This window comes from Vulpes vulpes, chromosome 4 (genome assembly GCF_048418805.1).
Source record: "Vulpes vulpes isolate BD-2025 chromosome 4, VulVul3, whole genome shotgun sequence".
In the NCBI taxonomy this organism is placed as follows: domain Eukaryota; kingdom Metazoa; phylum Chordata; class Mammalia; order Carnivora; family Canidae; genus Vulpes; species Vulpes vulpes.
The window spans coordinates 78,004,897-78,028,336 of record NC_132783.1 but is presented as its reverse complement, the minus strand read 5'-3'; the positions used below and the strand labels follow the sequence as shown (position 1 = coordinate 78,028,336).

Genomic DNA, 23,440 nt, shown 5'->3' with positions numbered 1-23,440 from the left:
ACTCAGCAATTAGAAACGACAAATACCCACCATTTGCTTCAACGTGGATGGAACTGGAGGGTATTATGCTGAGTGAAATGAGTCAATCGGAGAAGGACAAACAGTGTATGTTCTCATTCATTTGGGGAATATGAATAATAGTGAAAGGGAATATAAAGGAAGGGAAAAGAAATGTTGGGAAATATCAGGAAGGGAGACAGAACATAAAGACTCCTAACTCTGGGAAACGAACTAGGGGTGGTGGAAGGGGAGGAGGGCGGGTGTTGGAGGGGAATGGGTGACGGGCACTGAGGTGGACACTTGACGGGATGAGCACTGGGTGTTTTTCTGTATGTTGGTAAATTGAACACTAATAAAAATTAATTTAAAAAAAATGAAAATATATATGCACCCCTATATTCATTACAGTGTTATTTACAGTGGCCAAGATATGGAAACAACTTGTGTCTGTTAATGAATAAATGGATAAAGAAGATGTGGTTTTATATATATATGTGTGTGTATATATATATACACACATACATACACATGTTTATACACATATACACATAAATATATATGTGTGTATATGTGTGTATACACACACAATGGGGTATTAATCATAAAAAGGAATGAAATCTTGCCATTTGTGGCAACATGGGTGGACCTTGAGGGCATTATCCTAAGAGAAGTAGGTCAGACAGAGAAAAATAAATACTGTACAATTTCACTTTCATGTGGAATCTAAATTAAAAAAATGAACAAACAAAACAAAACAAAACATAGAGCAGATTGGTAGTTGCCAGATGGAAGGGGATTGGGAGATGGCCAAAATGGGTGAAGGGGTCAAGAGATACAATTTCCATCAATAAAATAAATATGTGGTAGGGATGTGATGTACAGTGTGGTGACTATAATCAATAATAATGTATTGCATATTTGAAAGTTGCTAGGAGGGTAAACCTTAAAAGGTTTCATCACAAGAAAAATTTTTTTTGTAACTTTGTATGTGGTAGAGGGTAACCAGACTTATTGTGGTGATCATTTCATAGTGTATACAAATATCAAATCATTATGTTGTATACCTGAAACTAATATGTCAATTACATTTCAGTTGAAAAAAACGCATGCATGCTGTAATTCCTCAGGTGTAAACCCTAAAAAAATAGTTAATAGAAGTATAAGGGAAAATGTAATAGAAAGTATTAAAACTGAAATAGGCAAGGATTTTTAATATAGGACTAAAAAAAAGCACTAACCATAAAATTAAAAATATAGAGAGAGAATGGCTTATATTAAACTTAGAATGGTTGTTCATAACAGTATACCATTAAGAGAATGAGAAGACATTCACAGATGGGAGAAGATATTCTCAATATATGTATCTGATAAATGACTCATATCTAGATTATAAATAATTCCTACATATAAAAAGAGAAAGACAGTGCAATAGAAAAATGGATAAAAGTCTTGAATAGACACTTTAGTTAAAAGTACTATTGATTCTTACACTATCCCCTGTCCTCCTCACCTTGCTGCACACTCAAAAATCTTGATATAACTTTTGATTCCCCCAAAACTTAACTACTAATAGCCCAATGTTGACCAGAAGACTTACCAATAACATTAACAGTCAATATATATTTTGTATTTCATATCTATTACATATTGTATTCTTACAATAAAGTAAGCTAGAGAAAATAAAATGTTAAGGAAATCATAAGGAAAATTACAATACTGTACTGTAAAAATCTGAGTATAAGTGATCTTTTGCAGTTCAAACTCATGTTGTTCAAGGGTCAACTATATATCCAATGGCCAATCAGTATGTGAAAAGGTTTTCAATTTCATTATACATCATAGTAATGCAAATTAAATTAAAACATGATAACACTTATATATTCATTAGAATGGCTAAAATGAAAAAGGTAAAAAATATTGTTCGACAAGACTGTAGAACAGTTTGAATTCTTATGATCTGTTGGTGGATGTGTAAATTGAACCACTGAGGGAAAATTTTGGCAGCATCTACAATGCATGTATTGTGATCCAGAAATTCTACTTCCAGGTGTACAAGCAAGAGAAATGTGTATATATGTTAACCAGAAGTCATACAGTCATATACTTCATTGTTCATAATAGTGTCAAAAGAAATGTCCATCAGGGATGTCTGGGTGGCTGAGTCAGTTAAGGGTTTGGCTCTTGATCTCAGGAATGTGAGTGCAAGCACCACACTGGGGTTAATAAAGAAAAAAGATGTATAGGAAGAAATGCCTGTCAGTGGAACGATAGGTAAGTAACTTGTTATACTCACAATAATGTGTGAAATACACAGTTATGAGAATGAATGATGATCAACTACATATAACAATATGAATGAATCTCACAGACATAATGTTGAGTGGAAGAGGTGAGGCACAACAAAGTATATACTGAATAATTCTATTTATACATAGTTTAAAAGTAGGTGGAACTAATCTATGTGTGTGAGAGTCAAGATAATGATTACTCTTTGGTGTGGTATTCTGTACTGCTTGTAATATCCATTTCTTATTTTAGATATTGTTTTCATAGGTGTATTTCACTTAGGAATATTCATCATCACTTTATGTGTATTTTTCTATAGATCTTCAAAGACAAGTTAAATATAATGAACTATCCATTGATTTAATAAGCTTCTTATTCATGGAAATATTCAAGCAGAGAAGTTAAACAGTTACCTGTGGGGGAAGCTTTGGAAGGGGTTTTTGCGTTGGGGTAAAAGGAAATGCACCAGACTTTTTCCCAAAATTTTTTTAATTCCTAAATTTTGCATTTTTATAGGGAATACTTTGAACAAAATCACCTACATATTTCTCCTCTTTCCTTACTAATCAAGTTTGAGACCAGAGCCTACTTTCCCTGTTTCCAGTTTACCTCCTACTCTTTTTCCAATGCATACCATTTCTAAATTATTGATCTCTCAATGGCCAAACCAAGTGAATTATTTTATTCTTTTTCTGACATATTTGGGTCATTTGCTGGAGGAATACATTTTCTTAAAATTCTTTTGTCTTAACTTTCCTAGTATCACTTTCTTCTTATTCTCCTATTTGTCTCTTTTTTTCCCCTCTGCTCATCCTTGAAATCTTAACTCTCCAAAATTTTACTCTTAATCTGCTTCTCAATTTATACAATTCTTTATAGGATTTCAACTACTCCTAAGGCCTAACTTACTAATCAGCTATTACTGCCTTCCAAATCCATGTCTGTAAACTCAGATCTCTGGAAGATTCCAGATATTCAGTTGCCTAATAGATCCACCTATTTGTCTCCCACCTTTACATGCAACACTGAACTCTTATCTTTTCTGAAAACTTGGTTCTTTTTCATTATTCCCATTACCTGGAGATAGTATCACCATCTCTGTTTTTTTTTTTTTTTTTTTTTGCAGTCTGGAAGCTATTGTAGATTTCCTATTTTTTGTTTCCTTTATCTGGAGTTCAGTCAGTTGCCAGGTCCAACCAATTACTCCTTTTTTGTGTGTGTATGTGTTTTTAAAAATTCTGGTAAGATCACCTAAGAGGAGATCTACCCTCTTAATGAATTTTTAAGTGTGTGATATAGTACTGTTAATTATAGGCACAAGGTTGTATAACAGCAGATCTTTAGAATTTAATCACATGCACAATTGAAACTTTATGCCTGTTGAATAGCCGCTCCCTATTTTCCTTTCCCCAAGCCTTCCTTCTTAATACTACATATTCCTCTCCTCTTCTTAACCTATTTTTCACTACTTCAATCTGTTATTTTGTCCCCTATAATTTCTCTAGTCTCTCAACAAGATCTGTTTTGTAATTTCATACTCGGCTAATCCATTCTGCACAATGATGCCAGCATTGGTTTCTCTTAGTAGGGTGTTCTTTTTTCAATTCTTGACTTAGTGAACACTTATTCATTTGAGATTTGGTTCAAATGCTGTTTTGTGTATGAAACCAATTGACCTTTATCTAATCTCTCAGGTAGAATTGATAATTCTTTCCTTTGTGTATGCGTTTAACACACTATCAGCCAAGTGTCTATTATATTTCATTGTACTTGTTCGTGAGACTGGGGTTATGTCTTAGTTATCCTATTATATCCAGCACACAGTGTGCTAGATGAATGAACAAAACAATGAATGGATGACTGCATTAATGAATTGAGCTTAGTCTGAATCTGTGTTTTCTAATTTCCCATTTTGAATCACCTGAGTGCTTTTTAAAATACTTACCCCTGGCTCTCACCGTGGACATTCTCTAGGAAAAGGGCCAGCAGATTTTTTTTTTTTAACCAGGTAAGTTTTGGAAATATTGATCTAAATAATTATCTGAATTTATTTACTTGAAGTAAAATTAAACTTTCGAGTAGTAAGCTTTTTCATGTACATGTTTCTGACCTGGGACCTGTCAAAATTTGTTGACTCATCCCTGGCCCTGAAGTGAATTATGGAAATATTATAGGGAACAAGTACTTATCTTTGAAGCATTAGATAAGGAATAAAATGAATATGAGCATATGGTTAGTAACTTTTTGGTGTGTGGTCTACTGATCCATAAACCTTAAATGACCAGTACTAAATCAAAATGATTGATGCATTTTGTCATGAAGTGGTTCTAATATCCCACACACAAACATATAAATATACATATAAGCTTAAATTTTTTTACTTTTGTGTTACATTGCTCACTATTGATGGTGAAACTGAATGCTGTGCTTATATTCTACATAGTTTTTATTCACAGTTCATGAATATATAGTGCTTTTCTGGGAAAAATAAGCATTTAGATCACACAAATATACTCAAAGCATCTTCATTTGGAAGTGGTTACTATCTAATGGCACACAATCACCGAAGATAACAATTTCACCCTGGTAAATTAAAGAGACGGGATTCATTTTAAATAAAGGTTTGTTATTTATCCCAGGGAAGTGAAAGTTATGGTGCTGCTTCAAAAATATTACCTGAGGGATTATGAGTAACAAATGTGGGAAGAAAAGGCTAAATTTGGAGTAAGAGAGATTTGGTTTTCATAATAAGAAGTATTTCTTCATAGGTAAGGATGGGAACTGCTATTGTGGTTCTTGGTAAAGGTTTTAGAAAGTGTTTACTTAGTATTTTATAAATATATATTTTACCCATGCCATTGTGATATTTCAATACAGATCAATCTAAGTTCAGTGGAATAAATCAGAAGACCTCAAACAAAAGTCTCCTTATGAATTCTGTTATAATCTTTAAGAAAATAGTCCTTGTTCTTTGGATCTGAATGCATGAAGCTAAATTATCTAATTAGAATACCACAGATTATACTGCTTTCTGTTCTTGCTTTGTATTCCTTAAGTATTGATGGTAAACTAAAAGTCTATACTTTTGTACTTTTGTATTGTACCTATTGCACATATGTTTACTGGTTCAGTGGCAGTATGTTTTCAAGATATTATTTTGCCTCTAGGCAGCAGGTTCCTCTGATTATGTGGCATTGTCAGTTATTGACTACAGCATTCTTACTTCAGTAAATATTTTTTTAACTTCAATTTTATGGGTAAAACTGGTTTGTTGTATAATGGCACTTATTCACAATTTACTACAAACCAATGGAAGCCCTGAAACTCATGACATCACAAACTCAAAATTATACTGGAAACTGTAGACTGCATTATTTTTTCTATAAAGGTACTGATAATGTAGCAACAAATGTAGAAGCTTAACTTTAATGATGTGAGAGAAATATGTTGCGTAGCATTATAGTCCTCATTTGTGCTATGATGTAGCTAAGCTGTGCTTCTTGTCCTATGTTTAGACTTCTGCGTATTAAATTCTTGGTTCCTAAAACACAACATCTTCTGTTCACCTCCATTCTTCACTTGTCTAAATTCTAGCTTAGGCCTTGGCTCAGTGTCATCTTAATAAAACCCATCTCATTTTCTCTGTTCACAGCAGTCTTGCCCAGGCCCAAATGCCCATATTACTTTACCATTACTCTTCATTTTAAAATTAAATGAAAGGCAGATTTTCTGTATTCTGATGTCATGATTTTTTTATGTTTCTCCCTACTAGATGGTGAGCTAGAGACTTTTGTAAATGCTGTACATAACATATAATATTAATATTCACAAATAAAAGCTTTTCAAAATGGGAAAAAAAGTAGAAGGCCAAATGGAAAAAAAAAGAGATGGTATTTGCTTAATAAATATTCATGATAAGAAAACCGTGTTCCTGGTTTTTATTATTTAGTGATTTAAGATTTCAAGGTACCTACAGATATTTTAAGTCTAGACTTGATATTTTGGCTTCTTTAATGACCAGTTTATATGTTTTCTTTTTCCTTTTAATTTTTGGTCAATGAGTATATGGTTTGGCCTGTATTTGAGAGAACATGTAACTCAGCAGAGCAACAGTGGCCAGAGGTAAAGGAATGATGGTGATGAGAACGATCAATCTCATCTCACTTCCCTCATCTCATGGGATGACTAAGAACTCAGTGTCCACAAACCATAAAGATCACCATAGACCATTAGTTTTCTCAAATGAGAAATTATTATTATTAATAGTATTTTGTCAAGGCATGATACTTATAGTTAACATCCCCCCTCGCCCTCCCCACCCCCCCCCCCAAGTTTACAAGTATACTTCATTAGAATGATCTAATCTGGAATTCTGCTGGTTAGGAATTCTGGGAATGTAGCTTCCAGATAATACAGGAAAAATATAGAGAAGGGCAGAGATAATCCTGAATTGTTAAGAGACAATTCAGAATGTTGGTATTCTCTTGAGATCATCTAAATATCTGCTCCCATTGTTATATTAGGTGTTCTCAATTTGCCTGCCTTAATGTTATACATCAACACATGGGCATGCACATGCGTGCATACACACACACTTTGCAAACAAATAGTGCCTAGAAAAATACCAAAGCAAGAAGATGTATTAATTTCTTAAAATTAATCATTTTATACTTATGACGTAAAACATGAGTTATTCTATCACTGATATTTAGTGATTAGTGATTAATTTGGAACCTATGCAGATTATTTTTTTTGAAGAGCAGCCCTGCTAGTGTATGTAGAAAGCAAGTCATTTTCAGTGAATTATATTTCTTATAGAAATTGATATTCTATAAAATATGGTAAAAAAAAAACTATGTCAACAACTTTAAACAAGTTATTCTCTTTGAGTTTTAACTTTCTTTTTTATGAAATGAGAATAACAATAATAGCTATCTCAAATTTTGTTATGCTGTCAAATGAGATAATGTATGTAAAAGTGGTTGCTATTAGTGGATTCTCAAACCTCTTACTGGATTCTTATTCCTTTTCCTTTCTTTCTTTTTTTTTTTTTTTTTAAAGATTTTATTTATTTATTCATGAGAGACAGAGAGGCAGAGAGAGAAGCAGGCTCCATGCAGGGAGCCTGACAGGACTCGATCCTGGGACTCCAGGATCACGCCCTGCCCCAAAGGCAGGCGCTAAACCGCTGAGCCACCCAGGGATCCCCTTCCTTTTCCTTTCCATAATTTTTTCAATATTCTTTCTAAAGATTGGACTCTGGTTTTGGAGAAGTAACTAGAAAATGTGTGGGTTGATAGTTCTAAGGTTTTTTTGTACAATAAACTTTATTATATTTTTTCCTAAGACTGTACAAGTTCTTTTTTTTTAAAGATTTTATTTATTTATTTATGAGGGACACAGAGAAAGGCAGAGATACTGAGAGAGGGAGAGGGAGAAGCAGGCTCCCTCCAGAGAGCCTGATATGCGACCCGATCCCAGGACCCTGGGATCACATCCTGAGCCAAAGGCAGATGCTCAACCACTGAGCCACTCAGGTGACCCAAGACTATAACAGTTCATTAAAATTCTACATGAATCTAGAGCATCATTGCCCAATGAATGATCCTTATCAGTGATTTAAAATATTCTTTCTCTTACCTACTTATCTGCAAAAAAAAAAAAAAAAAAGGAATCAGCTTGTAATGAAAATTAAGGTTTAAAGCAAGGATTCATGAAAAGTCTTAGAGACATATTGTAATATGCACAAACTCTTAGGTAATCATTTCTTTTGCATTAGCCCTTTTCTGTTGACCAAATGTGAAGGCAAATTAGAGAGGCTTCTATTGAAACTTCCTTGTCTCTTTTGCTGAAACATTATTGCAATTTCAAACAAAGGTGTCAAGCCTTTGTATTCATCTTTTTGATATGCAAATCAAGGGGCCAAACTAGTGAAGGTTCTTTTTTTTTTTTTTAAATTAATTTTTGTTGGTGTTCAATTTACCAACATACAGAAAAACACCCAGTGCTCATCCCGTCAAGTGTCCGCCTTAGTGCCCGTCACCCATTCCCCTCCAACACCCGCCCTCCTCCCCTTCCACCACCCCTAGGTCGTTTCCCAGAGTTAGGAGTCTTTATGTTCTGTCTCCCTTCCTGATATTTCCCAACATTTCTTTTCCCTTCCTTTATATTCCCTTTCACTATTATTTATATTCCCCAAATGAATGAGAACATACAATGTTTGTCCTTCTCTGATTGACTTATTTCACTCAGCCCACTCTCACCACTGCTATTCAACATAGTACTGGAAGTCCTCGCCTCAGCAATCAGACAACAAAAAGACATTAAAGGCATCCAAATTGGCAAAGAAGAAGTCAAACTCTCCCTCTTCGCCGATGACATGATACTCTACATAGAAAACCCAAAAGCCTCCACCCCAAGATTGCTAGAACTCATACAGCAATTTGGTAGCATGGCAGGATACAAAATCAATGCCCAGAAATCAATGGCATTTCTATACACTAACAATGAGACTGAAAAGAGAAATTAAGGAGTCAATCCCATTTACAATTGCACCCAAAAGCATAAGATACCTAGGAATAAACCTAACCAAAGAGGTAAAGGATCTATACCCTAAAAACTATAGAACACTTCTGAAAGAAATTGAGGAAGACACAAAGAGATGGAAAAATATTCCATGCTCATGGATTGGCAGAATTAATATTGTAAAAATGTCAATGTTACCCAGGGCAATTTACACGTTTAATGCAATCCCTATCAAATACCATGGACTTTCTTCAGAGAGTTAGAACAAATTATTTTAAGATTTGTGTGGAATCAGAAAAGACCCCGAGTAGCCAGGGGAATTTTAAAAAAGAAAACCATAGCTGGGGGCATCATAATACCAGATTTCAGGTTGTACTCCAAAGCTGTGGTCATCAAGACAGTGTGGTACTGGCACAAAAACAGACACATCGATCAATGGAACAGAATAGAGAACCCAGAAGTGGACCCTGAAATGTATGGTCATCTAATATTCGATAAAGGAGGAAAGACTATCCATTGGAAGAAAGACAGTCTCTTCAATAAATGGTGTTGGGAAAATTGGACATCCACATGCAGAAGAATGAAACTGGACCACTCTCTTTCACCATACACAAAGATAAACTCAAAATGGATGAGAGATCTAAATGTGAGACAAGTGTCCATCAAAATCATAGAAGAGAACACAGGCAACACCCTTTTTGAACTTGGCCACAGTAACTTCTTGCAAGATACATCCACAAAGGCAAAAGAAACAAAAGCAAAAATGAACTATTGGGACTTCATCAAGATAAGAAGCTTTTGCACAGCAAAGGATACAATCAACAAAACTAAAAGACAACCTACAGAATGGGAGAAGATATTTGCAAATGACATATCAGATAAAGGGCTAGTTTCCAAAATCTATAAAGAACTTATTAAACTCAACACCAAAGAAACAAACAATCCAATCATGAAATGGGCAAAAGACATGAAGAGAAATCTCACAGAGGAAGACATGGACATGGCCAACATGCACATGAGGAAATGCTCTGCATCACTTGCCATCAGGGAAATACAAATCAAAACCACAATGAGATACCACCTCACACCAGTGAGAATGGGGAAAATTAACAAGGCAGGAAACAACAAATGTTGGAGAGGATGCGGAGAAAAGGGAACCCTCTTACACTGTTGGTGGGAATGTGAACTGGTGCAGCCACTCTGGAAAACTGTGTGGAGGTTCCTCAAAGAGTTAAAAATAGACCTGCCGTACGACCCAGCAATTGCACTGTTGGGGATTTACCCCAAAGATTCAGATGCAATGACACGCCGGGACACCTGCACCCCGATGTTTCTAGCAGCAATGTCCACAATAGCCAAACTGTGGAAGGAGCCTCGGTGTCCATCGAAAGATGAATGGATAAAGAAGATGTGGTTTATGTATACAATGGAATATTACTCAGCAATTAGAAACGACAAATACTAGTGAAGGTTCTGTTTGAAGCGGCAGTGCAGAAAAGGGTATACTTATTGCTCAATGGTTTGGGGATTAGCACGAGGGAGGAAAAATAGAAACCTAGGATAGGGGAGTCAAACAATAAAGGAATTTTGATAACATAAAAATTCATAAATATCAACTTTCTGATGAATGAAACTTTTCTGTTTTTTAATTAGAGGTATCACATAGATGCAATATCCATGTAGCAGTATGTAACTGATGTGATTGTTCTTTTCAGGGAGATGAAAGAACATAGAGAGGCTAAAGCTAAAATGCTTCTGTTTTGGTTCAGCTCTCTGGAGTCTCAGTAGAAATTAATATGCCGTAAAGGAGATAAGATGGTAATTCTCTAAAAGCCCTATGTTGTTTTTCACTGTCTTTCTTCTCAAACCATTTACTCTTAGCCTTATTTTTTTTCACTGATTTAATAGAATTAATGTGTTTTTGTTTCAGGTAAATTCAAACAAAACTTCATTGATTCACTGTGAAAGGTTCAGATGAATCTTTGAGGTTATTTTGACAGGTCACTTCAGGGTGCCTTTTTCTTCATTTATGTGGCTTTAGTTTGTTCTACTAGTCAAGATAGGCTAGGCTATGTTGAACTATCAACAAATTTAAAATTAATTTCAATGGCTCAATAAAAGTTTACTCCTTAATCATTTTTGCAGATCCCTATTTGGACTAGGGGACCTAGTTATGAGGAGGGTTCTATTCCACAGCCTCTTAGGAACCCAGGCTGCTAGAGAGACTCTACAGTTTTCTAGCTACCTCATATGGAGTGATGGCTAGGCACAATATTAACCATGGTAGAGGAAGAGAAACTGGCCAAGTTCACTTACGCTTTATACAACTTTAACCTAGAAGTGACAAAAATCTCTCCCTTTGGCATCCATTGGTTAGAAATGTCACCTGGTACTGCTGAACTTTAAGGGCACTGGTTGGAAGATGTAGAAGACCAAATGAATATTTGGTGAGCATGGTTATTTCTGCCACATTTGGAAATTTTCCCTTTTGCTTGCATGTACTTGACCATAAATTAAAATGTCACGAAAGTGCTTTGATACTAGAAAATATTGGCACATACAATATGATGTCATATGTTTAGTTATTTGGCAATTGGTTAAGCACAATTACAGAACCATAGGCATTTTTATTAAACCTTACCATGACCCAATTACACATTACCTTAAATCTAAATTTATTTTTGTCATTAAGCTTTTTTTAAACTTTGCCCAGTCTCAGGGCACCTGGGTAGCTCAGTCAGTTAAGCATCCCACATTTGATTTTGGCTCACGTCATAATCTCAGGGTTGTGGAATTAAGCCCTGTGGTGTTGGGCTCTGCACTGGATATCTAGCCTACTGAAGATTCTCTCTCTCCCTCTTCCTCTGCCCGTACCCACCCTCTCTCTCTCCTTCCCTAAATAAATAAATAAAATTTTCCCAATATCAAATATCATATATATGTGTGTATATATATATATGTATATGTATATACGTACTATTGTATATGTGTGTGTATATATACATATACATATATAGCAACTAATCAACATTTCTCTATTTACTCCCCATTTTCTTAAACCTAACTGGTCTTAAAACATTATTCTGCTCTTGCTCTGATGAAATAGCAGTTACTACCATTCTTAAAGCTCTTCACACTGTTTAGCATGGTGTCAGTTCATTTAGATCATTCATAATCAAGATTCCATAACCTTCTTGTAAAATGGTGATCTATTTATAAAAATTACGTTTATAATTATTACAATGTAAGCACCTTGAGGGCAGAGTACATGTCTTCCCAGCATTAGAAAAAAAGTATGTTTCCTTGTCACTAGAATTCTTAAATTTGATGGAATGGAGACCACGATAATTATGACTGAAGGACTGGATTCTCAAGACTAAGTGGAGTCATGCATATGCTGATGATATTTATCAGTCCTTTACGAGAAATGTCCTCCTCTCAGCTGTCAGCATTAGCAGAATTTAAAGGAAAACGAGCAAACATTTTAATCATGCTAAAAATAATTTCTTGCTTTTATGGTTTACAAAGTCTTTGATACAGCCCCATGAGACAGGCAGGTTTGGTAGTACTATCTGCATTCCATACGCATAGGAAGTGATCACATGTCTAAAAATCATTAGAGGTTAGCTTAGAGCTTCAGTTTTCCGGTTTGTAGATCCTCTCTGAAGCAAATATTGTCTCTCTAGTCTATTTGATTCCTCAGATACAAAGCAGGTAACCCTTTCACAAAAAGGAAATCGGAAGTTTAGTGGGGGAAGCTTGCACTACTTGCAAAAATGCTACAGTCATCCTTTATGTTTGTACATCAGCATATTCTCTAAACTTATAAAACGTGTACCCTATGCTTCAGGACACAGAAAAAAAGAAGCTTTGCAAGGTGCTGGAGAATGAGGGTGGTATCTTTGTGAGGAGGAATTTAGTTCATATGAGCCAATCAGTTCTGAGTATAGTGGACATGGGGCCACATGTAATATTTTTAAAATGCTGTAATTTACTTTAAATGTTGTTTACTGTTTATTTATACCTGTTGTTTATAAAGAGTGATTTCAATCAGAAATTTTGCCTGTGGTAAGATTTTAAAAAGAATTACAAACTTTTCTGGTGAAATCACTGCAATAGATAGAGAAAAAATATGACATCTGACAAAAACCTAGGACAAGCTTTTCTAATGAAAATGATGCAATAGATAAAGATTAAATATGAAATCTTCATAATACCAGAAACCTTATTAAGTTGTTGCAGTGTAGTCACCAGGGGTGTTTCATGAAATGTATGACTCTAAGTCTGATTACAAAATAATTTCCTAAGATTATAATAACCTGAAATAGAGGTGTAAAATATGTTACTAGACTGAATATAATATCCAATTCTGGCTCATAAGGAAAGGTTGATTGGGAGGATATGACAGGACTTAGATATGTAATTTCCTGGGTTTGCATATGATGTGAGCAGTGTTGGTTGGGTGGTCATTTATCATTCCTGCTCACAACCTATGATTCTGTAGTTATAAAGTGATCTTTTTGTTGTAAGCATTGCCATTCCTGAAGTCCTCTTTGTAAGAACTGTTTAGTGGAGGAGAGTATGCACTCAAACATCTTGAGATAGAGGGGAAGGACTAATACATGGGAGAACAAGACACCCAAAGAATAGGGGAGACAGCTAAGAGAAAGCTCAGTGTGGAGATGAAAATAATGATGAGAACAGAGCTAAGAACCCAATTCAGTGACCTCACAACTTTACAGAAGGCATGTCTTAAAGTAAGTCAAACTTGTGTTGCTCATTTAAGATTCTTTGCAATTCAAAGACAGTGGTTAGATTAGCTAATTTTTCTAACCAGTTATCAGACGAGAGAAGAAGCCAACCCAACAAGAAGCAGAGTTGATAATGTAGTGCTTAGTGGCTGTGACTAATTAAAGGATTTAATTAAGCTGTGAAGAAAGAATAAAGATAATCACTCTTAGTCAGTTTCTATTCTTTGGCATCTGAGAACACGAGCAAATCAATGATTTCCCTGGCCATCACATGATCCTTCCTTTCTCTTTTGATCTTGGTATAACCTTACAAGCACCTTCCTGAGATGATTCAGATTATATAAGTAAGTGACACACTTTGCCTTTTATCTTATCCTGCTGTAGCAATTTTATTCATATTATAGTCATCTGTCATATAAAATATTTGAGTTTGATACTTTAAGCATGATCTGTTTCCACTACAGCCCAACAGTTCCAGTTGTTATTATTATTGTCATTGTTAATACTAATTCTTATTTTAATGATAACAGAGATACCAATTATGATACTAATCAGGCTAATCATATTATTTTTATCTCCTGAAATGTAATAAGCATTTATAGCTGGTAAAAATAATGGATGTTGCTTACCATGTATGCTAAAAATCTGATATACACCCTTACCTTTATTCTTACAACTCAGTGGGATGGGTTTTATTAAAGCTACTGTTGAAATGGAAAACCTGAGGCAGGAAGAATTTATTATTTATTTATTTATTTATTTATTTATTTATTTATTTACAGGAGGAATTTAAATAAGTGTAGGTGTCACACAGCTAGTAATGGGTGAAGCTGGGATGTGGACCTAGTTGTGTTGACCTCATTATGTTAAATATACATTGTTTGTAATTATTGGATATTTAGCTAGGATTTAGCTAACTACTAGATTCTATAGACTGGAGTTGGTGTGTGTGTGTGTGTGTGTGTGTGTGTGTGTGTGTGTGTCTTAACTTCAAATAGTATTATTTTTGCTTCTGGAAAAAAAATAATTCCGTAAACATACAGCCAAGGATAATCTTGTAACATTGTAATGACAACTAATTGCACAGCAGGAAGACATAGTTTATATATTCAATCATCATAGGGTTGCAAGGCAGAATCAATGAGTGAGAATGGGGAACAGCTTTAGTGCAAAGTGTCCTCTTGACTGTAGGGATCATTTTAGGTTCAACTATTGCAATGTCTTTTAGCATCAAGTGAATGAATGTATTTGTGTTTGTTTCATGTGCTTTATATACTCAGGCTTGGAGGAAGGTAGTTTGTCCAGAACTTTAGCTGTTTTCAACTCTTAAGGCTTTATGAAGAAAGTGTAGACAGAGCTCTATTATCGAACCAGGTGGAAAATGTATTGGATACATAAATTTTATGTTGCTTATTTACTTATTTATCAATTTGGTTAGTATACTTATTGAAAATCATTTTGACTGAATGTTATTGTATGCTATTATTGCTGTTTGTGGGTGGAGGATTATTTAATTTGTAATAACCTATTGTCATCTTTAGTATTGTGAATGTTCTTGAAAGTTTGTGAATGCCTTTTGATTTTATTCAAAACTATAGTTATAGAAATGCTTAGAGGTACAGATCAGGAGTTCCTGGTTTCATTTGGTCTGAAGTTTATACAATTTGGAGGACCCTTATTAAGAAAAAGAACACATAATTTTGAAACAGAATTGATTGCAAAAGTGGAGAAAAGGTGTATTACTGGAACCCATTCTTATACCAGGAAGACTAACAATGTCTAACTATACACAGACATAACTGCAAACTACAGAAATATAGCCCCTACTCAAAAACGGAGGTCCCAAACATATTCCCCTTAACTAGGCTGCCAGTGGGTCTGCATGCATTTCAGTGCCATCCAACAGAACTACCAGTCATCCTCCCAAAGGACCTGGTTGATGTAATATGGAAGTGTAGCACAAGTCTATACATATACCCTATACCTAGATCAGTAGAATAATCTTGCACAAACAGAGGCATACACACTTAGTAATGTTGTAAAATGTAGCTTTATCTTTATGACTCATGTTGGAAAGGATTAATTTTGTAGTATTTTTAAAAGAAAAGTAAATTCCTGTTGTTAAGCCTATTGAATTAATGTTTTTGAGGATACACATAAGAAGTTACATAGTTATCTCATAATTGTATTGATTATCAGATTGAGGTAATAAGATGAACCAATTGGAAAGTAATTTTAGTTAACTTTTATTAACATAAAGTTAATATTAACTAAGATTAGTTAATAATAACAAATATTAAATATTTATAGTAAATAATAAATAATTATTTATAATTAATAATTCTTTTTAAAATTTTTTTATGATAGAGAGAGAGAGAGAAGCAGAGACACAGGCAGAGGGAGAAGCAGGCTCCATGCACCGGGAGCCCGATGTGGGACTCGATCCCGGGTTTCCAGGATCGCGCCCTGGGCCAAAGGCATGTGCCAAACTGCTGCGCCACCCAGGGATCCCTATAATTAATAATTCTTAATCTTAATTAAGATTTTGTTAAGTGACATTGTATGAGTTTATGGAGTTAGGCAGCTGTTTACGGTATGCTATCTTGAAATATTATTTTCATATTTTAAAACAACTTTTCTTCTCATTATCAGAAAATATACTGTGAAGAAGTTTATAGTAACAACTTTTCTTTCCAAAATGTTGACTTCTTTTTGAGACAGTTCTTTTAAAAAAAAAAAAAAGACAGTTCTTTAACCTGTTGTTTACAACAAGACACTGATCTTTTCTTGGAGGAAACTAATAAATTTGCAGTTGGATCATTCTCCAGGCCAATGTATCATTCCTAATGTGAATGTCACTTCTCTTTGAACTTTTAAAATTTGATTTTAATTGAAAATATTTTCTCAATCTGTAGGTTTTAGAGTAACTATTTTAGTACCTTAGACATACAAATTGGTATAGGACATTTTATCTTGAATCAGAATTTATGTACTAACCATATTTTATGACCATCGTAAAGGGTCATATAATCAACTGTTATGTGATATCAACTCCATGCATGGAGACGGTATTTATTTTAGGCTTTAGGTAGGCTTTTAATTTTTTCAGAGGACATAAAAACATGGTATTGTTCTTTCCAATGCCTTATAAGCATTCTTCCATTCCCATCTCAGCAATACAATACACATGTATAGTCGCAATAGAACCTAAGAGGTGAGACGAGAGTATAGTAGTACACTCATGAGAAAACATTATTAGTGTAAGTAAAATATGAAAATATTCTTCCTTGACCATAATCCTTATAAATAACTAAATCCACATTTCATGATGGATTATAGAATAACCATTTACAATAGCAATTTATCATTAAGGATATGGAAGCTGTTAAGAAAATTTAAGATACTCCTGATATCTTTATGGCTTTTAAGAACCTTTGAGATACATCTTTCTTTCTCTGCCCAGTGTTAGCTCTAAGGTCTGAAATTCCCAGGCCTTACTCCCACAAAAAACCAGCAAAAAAACAAAGAACAAGGCTCAGGGTAAGTGATATCCCACCTATCTTTTCTGAAGCATTGTCTGCTTTCAAAATATTGTATTCATTACATTTTGTCTCATAGATTTTTAATGCTTAGAAAATTTTCTGTAACATCAAGACAGCTTGCTCATAGCATTGTCTCCTTTCCATCTTTGCCATTTTCCTCTTCATTGTCTTAGTCCTTTTAGTCAAAATACTACATATCTCTTAATGTCTCTTGTGGTGGGAACTGTGAAAGGTTCTGTGTTTCTGTACATCCTTCCTTTCCATGTCTAGTAATTCTACCATTCTCTTTATTCTCTCCCTATAAACACAATGCTTTATTAGATTTATTCCAACAACATAATAACTCTTTGGAAACTATAATACCTGTATGAATGATGGTACCTATGGAATGGAAAAGAACAAACTTATGTTCTATGCTTGGTGCCACATTTTATGAAGAAAGACTCAAAGAGCCTCTCTCAAAGATATATAGGTAGGAGGTGGTGAAACCAGGATTTAGACCCAGGATGCATGCTGGGTCCTAGAACACAACTTCTCCCTCTATTTTCATCACTTTTATTTGATGAAATAAAAACTCTGATGTTCTGGTTAAGTAATCTCTTCATAACAAAGTCAACTATGTTTCATTAAGATTTAAAAATTATTGCAGTAATATTTTTGGAGATGAGTTATCTCATAAATGAGTTATCTCATAAATGAAGTGGGTTTGCGTATGTGCTGGATTTAGCATTATACTGAAGGTCATTTGCAACAGTCCCTACAGTCGCTATAATTTCCCTACAGGTGTGTGTTTAGGGAAAGGTTGGACTCCCTACCTCATAATTACTCAAAAGTAGTATGGATGAACAGTTCAAGTTGCAGGGTTGGCACCATTAAGAGAGATAAGATTGCTCCACAGAGCCATCTGAAGGATTGAAAAGTTCTTCAACTGAATGGGAAAGAAGAGTGAATTGTATCAGGCATAATTCATAATGCCTCTCTGACTTGTTACATTTCTTTCTCTATGTCTTACCATTTGGGAATACTATGTCCTATCCATCTTAGAATAGTAGTAAGAAAAGGGGTTAATCATATGGCCTTCCCTTTTCTATTAAAGAATCTCTAAGGTATTAATAGCCAACCATTCACTTTTAAAAAGTTACAACTGTTAGTATAATTTTGGGGAAATTGATGCTATAATGAGTCATTAGGCCAGAGATTGAAGGAACAGCTCAAATTTACTTGGTGGAACAGTAGTGTAATCTTGAAGTCCTATCAGTCACTTAGCTTTCCATAGTAAAAGAGTTTACATTTACTGTTGAAGACCCTTTGTGACCATAGGTCACATAATGCTCACATCTATGTTTTTGTTAAATTTTGATCATTTGTCCTATATATTTCTTCCTTATGCCTTGGAATAAGTTTTTAAACCTCAACTCTGGTAACAATTTTATATCTTTGGGGTACATCCTCTTTATTATCAAAGTTATTGTTATAGCCAAGAGGTACTAACTGACCTTAAAATAGTTTATGAGTCATCACCACCTTCTTATGTGAATATGGAGAATTATAAAGGGGCCTTGTGATCAGTCTGCTTATTTTTGAAGCTGTAAATATTAGGTATCTAGAATCTGTGAAGAGGGACAGTTTTAAGGAAATTGGCTAGTTGATTATTTTAAAGATATACAGGTCATCTAGGAGGAGGGAGTTACTATTTCTAAGGTGTGTTATTGACATATCGTTCAGGAAGATTGGCTAAATTTTCACTGATCTTTTGGGAGATGGTCATGATTACATAACCTTTTCTAGCAGAGTCATACATAAACTCATGTTCATTTAAATTTGTGGTACTTAGAACTTGTTTTGGTTTTAAAAGATTAATCTCAATGGGAAGCAGTCAACTTTCCTTTCCAGTTCTTTCAACAGAATTCTTTTCACCCCACTGACTGCCAAAACCCATTGTTTTTATATTTGTCTTTGCTCTTAGAGGACTATTTGATTCTTCAAAGATACTGGCTGGTAACATTTCCATGGGATTTGCAATTTAGAAGGGCATCCTCAAACAGCAGAAAGTGCTTAAGATGAAAATAAATGAATAAATGCTGCTTGTATTATAGATAATGAAAGAAATACATTCTATTTCAAGCTTCTTCAAATGATATGCCTATAGATACTGACTGATGGGTAGCCTGGTAAATATAATCTGAAATTCTTAGCATTTGGCTTTGAATGCTTTATAATAATGTTCTCCAAGCTTGCCAGATAATAAGAATTACTGGAGACACTTTTTAGAAATTTAGATTTCTTACATCCCTCTTCAGATCAATGGAATGACATTTTTTTTCAGAGAATATGCTATATATTTGTATCTGTTGAATTTAAGAACTGGCATCTTTGGGAAATACTACATTATAGTGTTAAAGAAGTCTTTTTTCCTATTTATGCTAAATTTAATTGTGCAAAAGTTGAATAAATCTTAATAATCTAAGTGATGGCTTGTCCCCAGAAAACAATATTATGATAAAGTATTTGTATTAGTATTATTATAAAAAGCATTATTACAAAACTCCTGTTTTAAAGGATGGCGCACCTCTGACATTTTGTATGTGCCCTAGAATGAATTTCTATACCTGCTTTGTATGTTATTTTTCTTCACATCTTAAATACATAATCAATTTAAGCATATGCAATTTAAAACAATGAAGATCTATTGTGATGAATGGTTAGCCACTTTAGGTATGCAGAAGGAGTACTGCTATTATTTCAGTTGTTTCATATTTATAATTTATTAAACTTATACTTAGGACTAATATCAACACAAATAGCAAAACAAAATATGAGAAAGGATTTGCAGACTTTTATTTTGTAACAGTAAACTCTGACTGACAGGCTGCAGGATCATGTGAAAATTTGAAATGTATCAGTTGAGTTTAAGTTTGCACCTTGTTACAGTAGTCACTTTGAGTCTTTTGATCCATAATGTATGACAGTGTGCTTTGTTTAAAAATCAAATATCCCAAAGTCTAGGAAACTGCATATTATTCAAAGTAGCAGATTAGGAAAAGGTACGTTTTATTTTATGTAACATTAAAAATTTTAGGGATGAGTGGCTTTTAATCACAGATGATAACAGATGAGAAGAAAAAACAGTGTACAGTGAGCCACAAAATGTGGATTCTAGTTCATGCTGCAATGTACTAGTTGTGTCATTTAGTTGTTAGCATCATCTTGTCTCCCTTCACCTTAGCCACTTAGTGGAGAGGCCCTATTATAATTTAGGACACATAATGGAGCAGTTTGGAGCAATGCCATAGCTGAAGGAAAGAAATCTATTAGTGGGAGTGAAGGAATTTATGATAATGCTCTCTCTCTCTCTCTCTCTTTTTTTTTTTTTTTTTTTTGGTTCCCATTTGCCCTCTCCTGTGATGCTTTGGGTTGTAACTTTGGAAAGTACAATTTGGATTAGCGTGACTTTTGTATGGGAAGTCTCATTTGCTTTAATGGGGCCAAGAGATGCCAAGCCAGTGGAGTCCAAGAGAATGGAAGCACAGTGATAGCTGCGTAGGGCTTTTAGGGAGAAAGTAGTGAATGAGTTTGAAGAACTCTTTGGTGTTATCCCACCTTGATAATCTATATAGGGCAGCTGGAGGCAGTGGTTTGCTGTCAATATCGTCTCAAGATTTTTTTTTAATTGACTATTTGGCTGGTGTATCCCTTGGCACATTTTTTTGAGAACTCAAAAAATGTTAGGTACAAAAGTACAAGGCCTGCCAAGGAGAAGAACTCCAATATATGTCACTAGGTATGCTTGTTTCTTTGCTAAAAATTAGACTTTTGATGTCCCCTTCAAATAAAATTACGTTTAAAAATTGTGTGGATGGGGTGCCTGGGTGGCTCAGTCAGTTAAACATCTGACTTGGTTTCAGCTCAGGTCATGATATCAAGCTTGTGAGATGGAGCTCCACATTGGGCTAAGGCTTAATGCAGAGTCAGCTTGGGCTTCTCTCTTTCTCTCTCCCTCCCCTGCTGCCCATCCCCCAACTCCTGTGTTCTCTCTCTCTCTCAAATAAATAAATAAATAAATAAATCTTTTAAAAACGGTCTGGATAGACTGCAATGCATATAATTTGCATGTGGATAATTAATAGTTCACTACTCTTGTATATAGATATGTAAAGAAACTGGATAGCATTCCTTCTTGATCTATGAACTGTTAAAAATGTCTAAGAGACAATAAATAAATAGAAATGTCTTTTGGAGACTGCTGACTCCTCTTTTTCTTAGATTGCTATGGATAAGACAGTAAAATTATGAAGGCATTTCAGGGTAGATGTAGAAGACTAGATATTAAATTTTTAAGACTTTTAGAATGGGAAAGAATTTAGAGATAATCTTGTCCAATGTATGCATTTTAGAGACTGAAAACCAGAAGCATAAGTCACCCAGGTAATGAGATCTCATTCCTCTGAGGGCAGACTCTCAACTATAATTTTGGCTTTGTGACATTGCTTGCATCACTGTCTTTCTTCATTGGTTAATTGTATTTGTAAATATTTTATCTCCCTGTGTTATAAGGTTCCTAAAAATAGAAACTGTGTCTTATATTTCTTTGTAGCTGTTCTAAGAGTTCAATAAATAAATGTTTGATATTGTTGTGGGGCTGATTTGTGGGAAAGACTCCCCCACCTCTGCAAATAATGTGATTTGTGCTGTCACCTTGGCAAATAAAAACAGTTGCAGGCATGTAAGTAATCCAAACAAAGCTTCACATAAGCATTTTAAGATCTTAAAACATTGGAATAGATGAGACCATTGAATAAAAATCAGCATCAATCACAACCCACCCCATTTTTAATACGCTAAAAATCCAATTGTATAATTTGATGCAAGTGGTCACTTTTGCTTTCAGTCTGAGAGGAAGTCAATAAATTCCTTTTGCTGTTACTCACAAAAGTAGTTTAAATTCTGTGCAGGACATGAGTCTGGGGAATCACGTCAGCCTCAGCGTACAAAAGAGCCTGGAGAGAGAGCAGAACAATGTCTCCCCATTCGAGCTGCTGAGGGAAGGTGGTCTTATGTTTCACAGCAGGAACTAGCAGGCTAAATTTAATTCTCAGAGTCAGAGCTTGCCTTTTAAGCTCCCCATCCGTTATGCAATCTAACCTGAAGGTGCACTTTTTTTTTCTTTTCTAATATTCTTAAGTCATTTGGAGAAATCTAATACTCATATTTCCAAATTACATCAGCTTAGCTAAAGATATATTTTCCTTTATAAAATTCAGTTCAAAAGAAAAAAGAAAAAATAGCCCAATATGCAAGAAAGGGAGGGAAGGAGGCCTAGAATATGTAAATTGTTTGATATTTGACAAATCAGTTACTGTGTGTGGTATGATATGCAAATTAAGGATAATGCCTCCCTCTTATCTGCATTGCAGATTCTTCCTGGCATGTTTTTCATGCGTTCTGCATGCAGTATGTGCAACAGAACATCATAGCATAGTGCAAGGGATCTGGGCAGTGGAAATCAGAAGGAAGAAATATATATATTAATTATATAATCTATAAAATTATGTGAAATTTGTGTATGTCTAGTCGCAATCAGTGAATTGATGAGATCACAGTCTAGTAATTTATAAGTGGAGATTGCATTAAATAATGTGTTTAAGAGTAAGTTACAAGTGATACACCTCTTAATTCTAAACTCACTTAGGGACTTCTAAATAGGGAATTCACCATATGCTAAGACTAATACTTAGAATAACATATTAGTGTCAAATGTGTGTATATGTAAAATTAAAATATATATTATAATAACATATGCACATATTGACATTTAACCTTTCACCTTTGTACTCTAATTACTACACAGAGTCTGTGGATCATGGATTTTCTATATAGATTGAGACCAAATAGGCAATTTTCTATGTGGGGTGACTTCAGCTTGTCAGGGACTATTTCCTTCTTAAAATTCCATCATTGAAAATTCATGGTGTTTGGTTTGACCATTGTTTGGGGCTTGTTTTCTTTTTTTCTTCATGTACAATGCAAATATCCTGGTGAAATAAACTTGAAATTTTATCATCTAAACGTGGGTGGAATTAGTTATTTATAAACCAGGTGAGTAAATTTCTGTAGTAGGAAATAGATATATGCCTTGGCTCAAGGATATATTTTGATTACAAAGTAATTATACTAATAGTTGTATGTGGCTTATAGAGTCAATTTATATTTTGTATGTATCTCATAAATCACTTTTTTGATAATAGGGTTTCAGATTTAACATTTTTTTGTTTGTCATTGGAGTATTGTTGAGCCCTCATCATATATTGAATTGGTTGAGCAATAATAGCCCTATTA

The 23,440-nt window shown here is 34.4% G+C and overlaps 2 protein-coding genes across 7 annotated transcripts in view; one reads left to right on the top strand and one right to left on the bottom strand.

Moving 5' to 3' along the window:
• Positions 1-23,440, top strand: part of CTNNA3 (catenin alpha 3) — a 1,674,060-nt gene that overhangs the window by 596,878 nt on the left and 1,053,742 nt on the right. The gene's annotated exons all lie outside the window — the stretch shown is intronic.
• Positions 1-23,440, bottom strand: part of LRRTM3 (leucine rich repeat transmembrane neuronal 3) — a 164,217-nt gene that overhangs the window by 26,965 nt on the left and 113,812 nt on the right. The gene's annotated exons all lie outside the window — the stretch shown is intronic.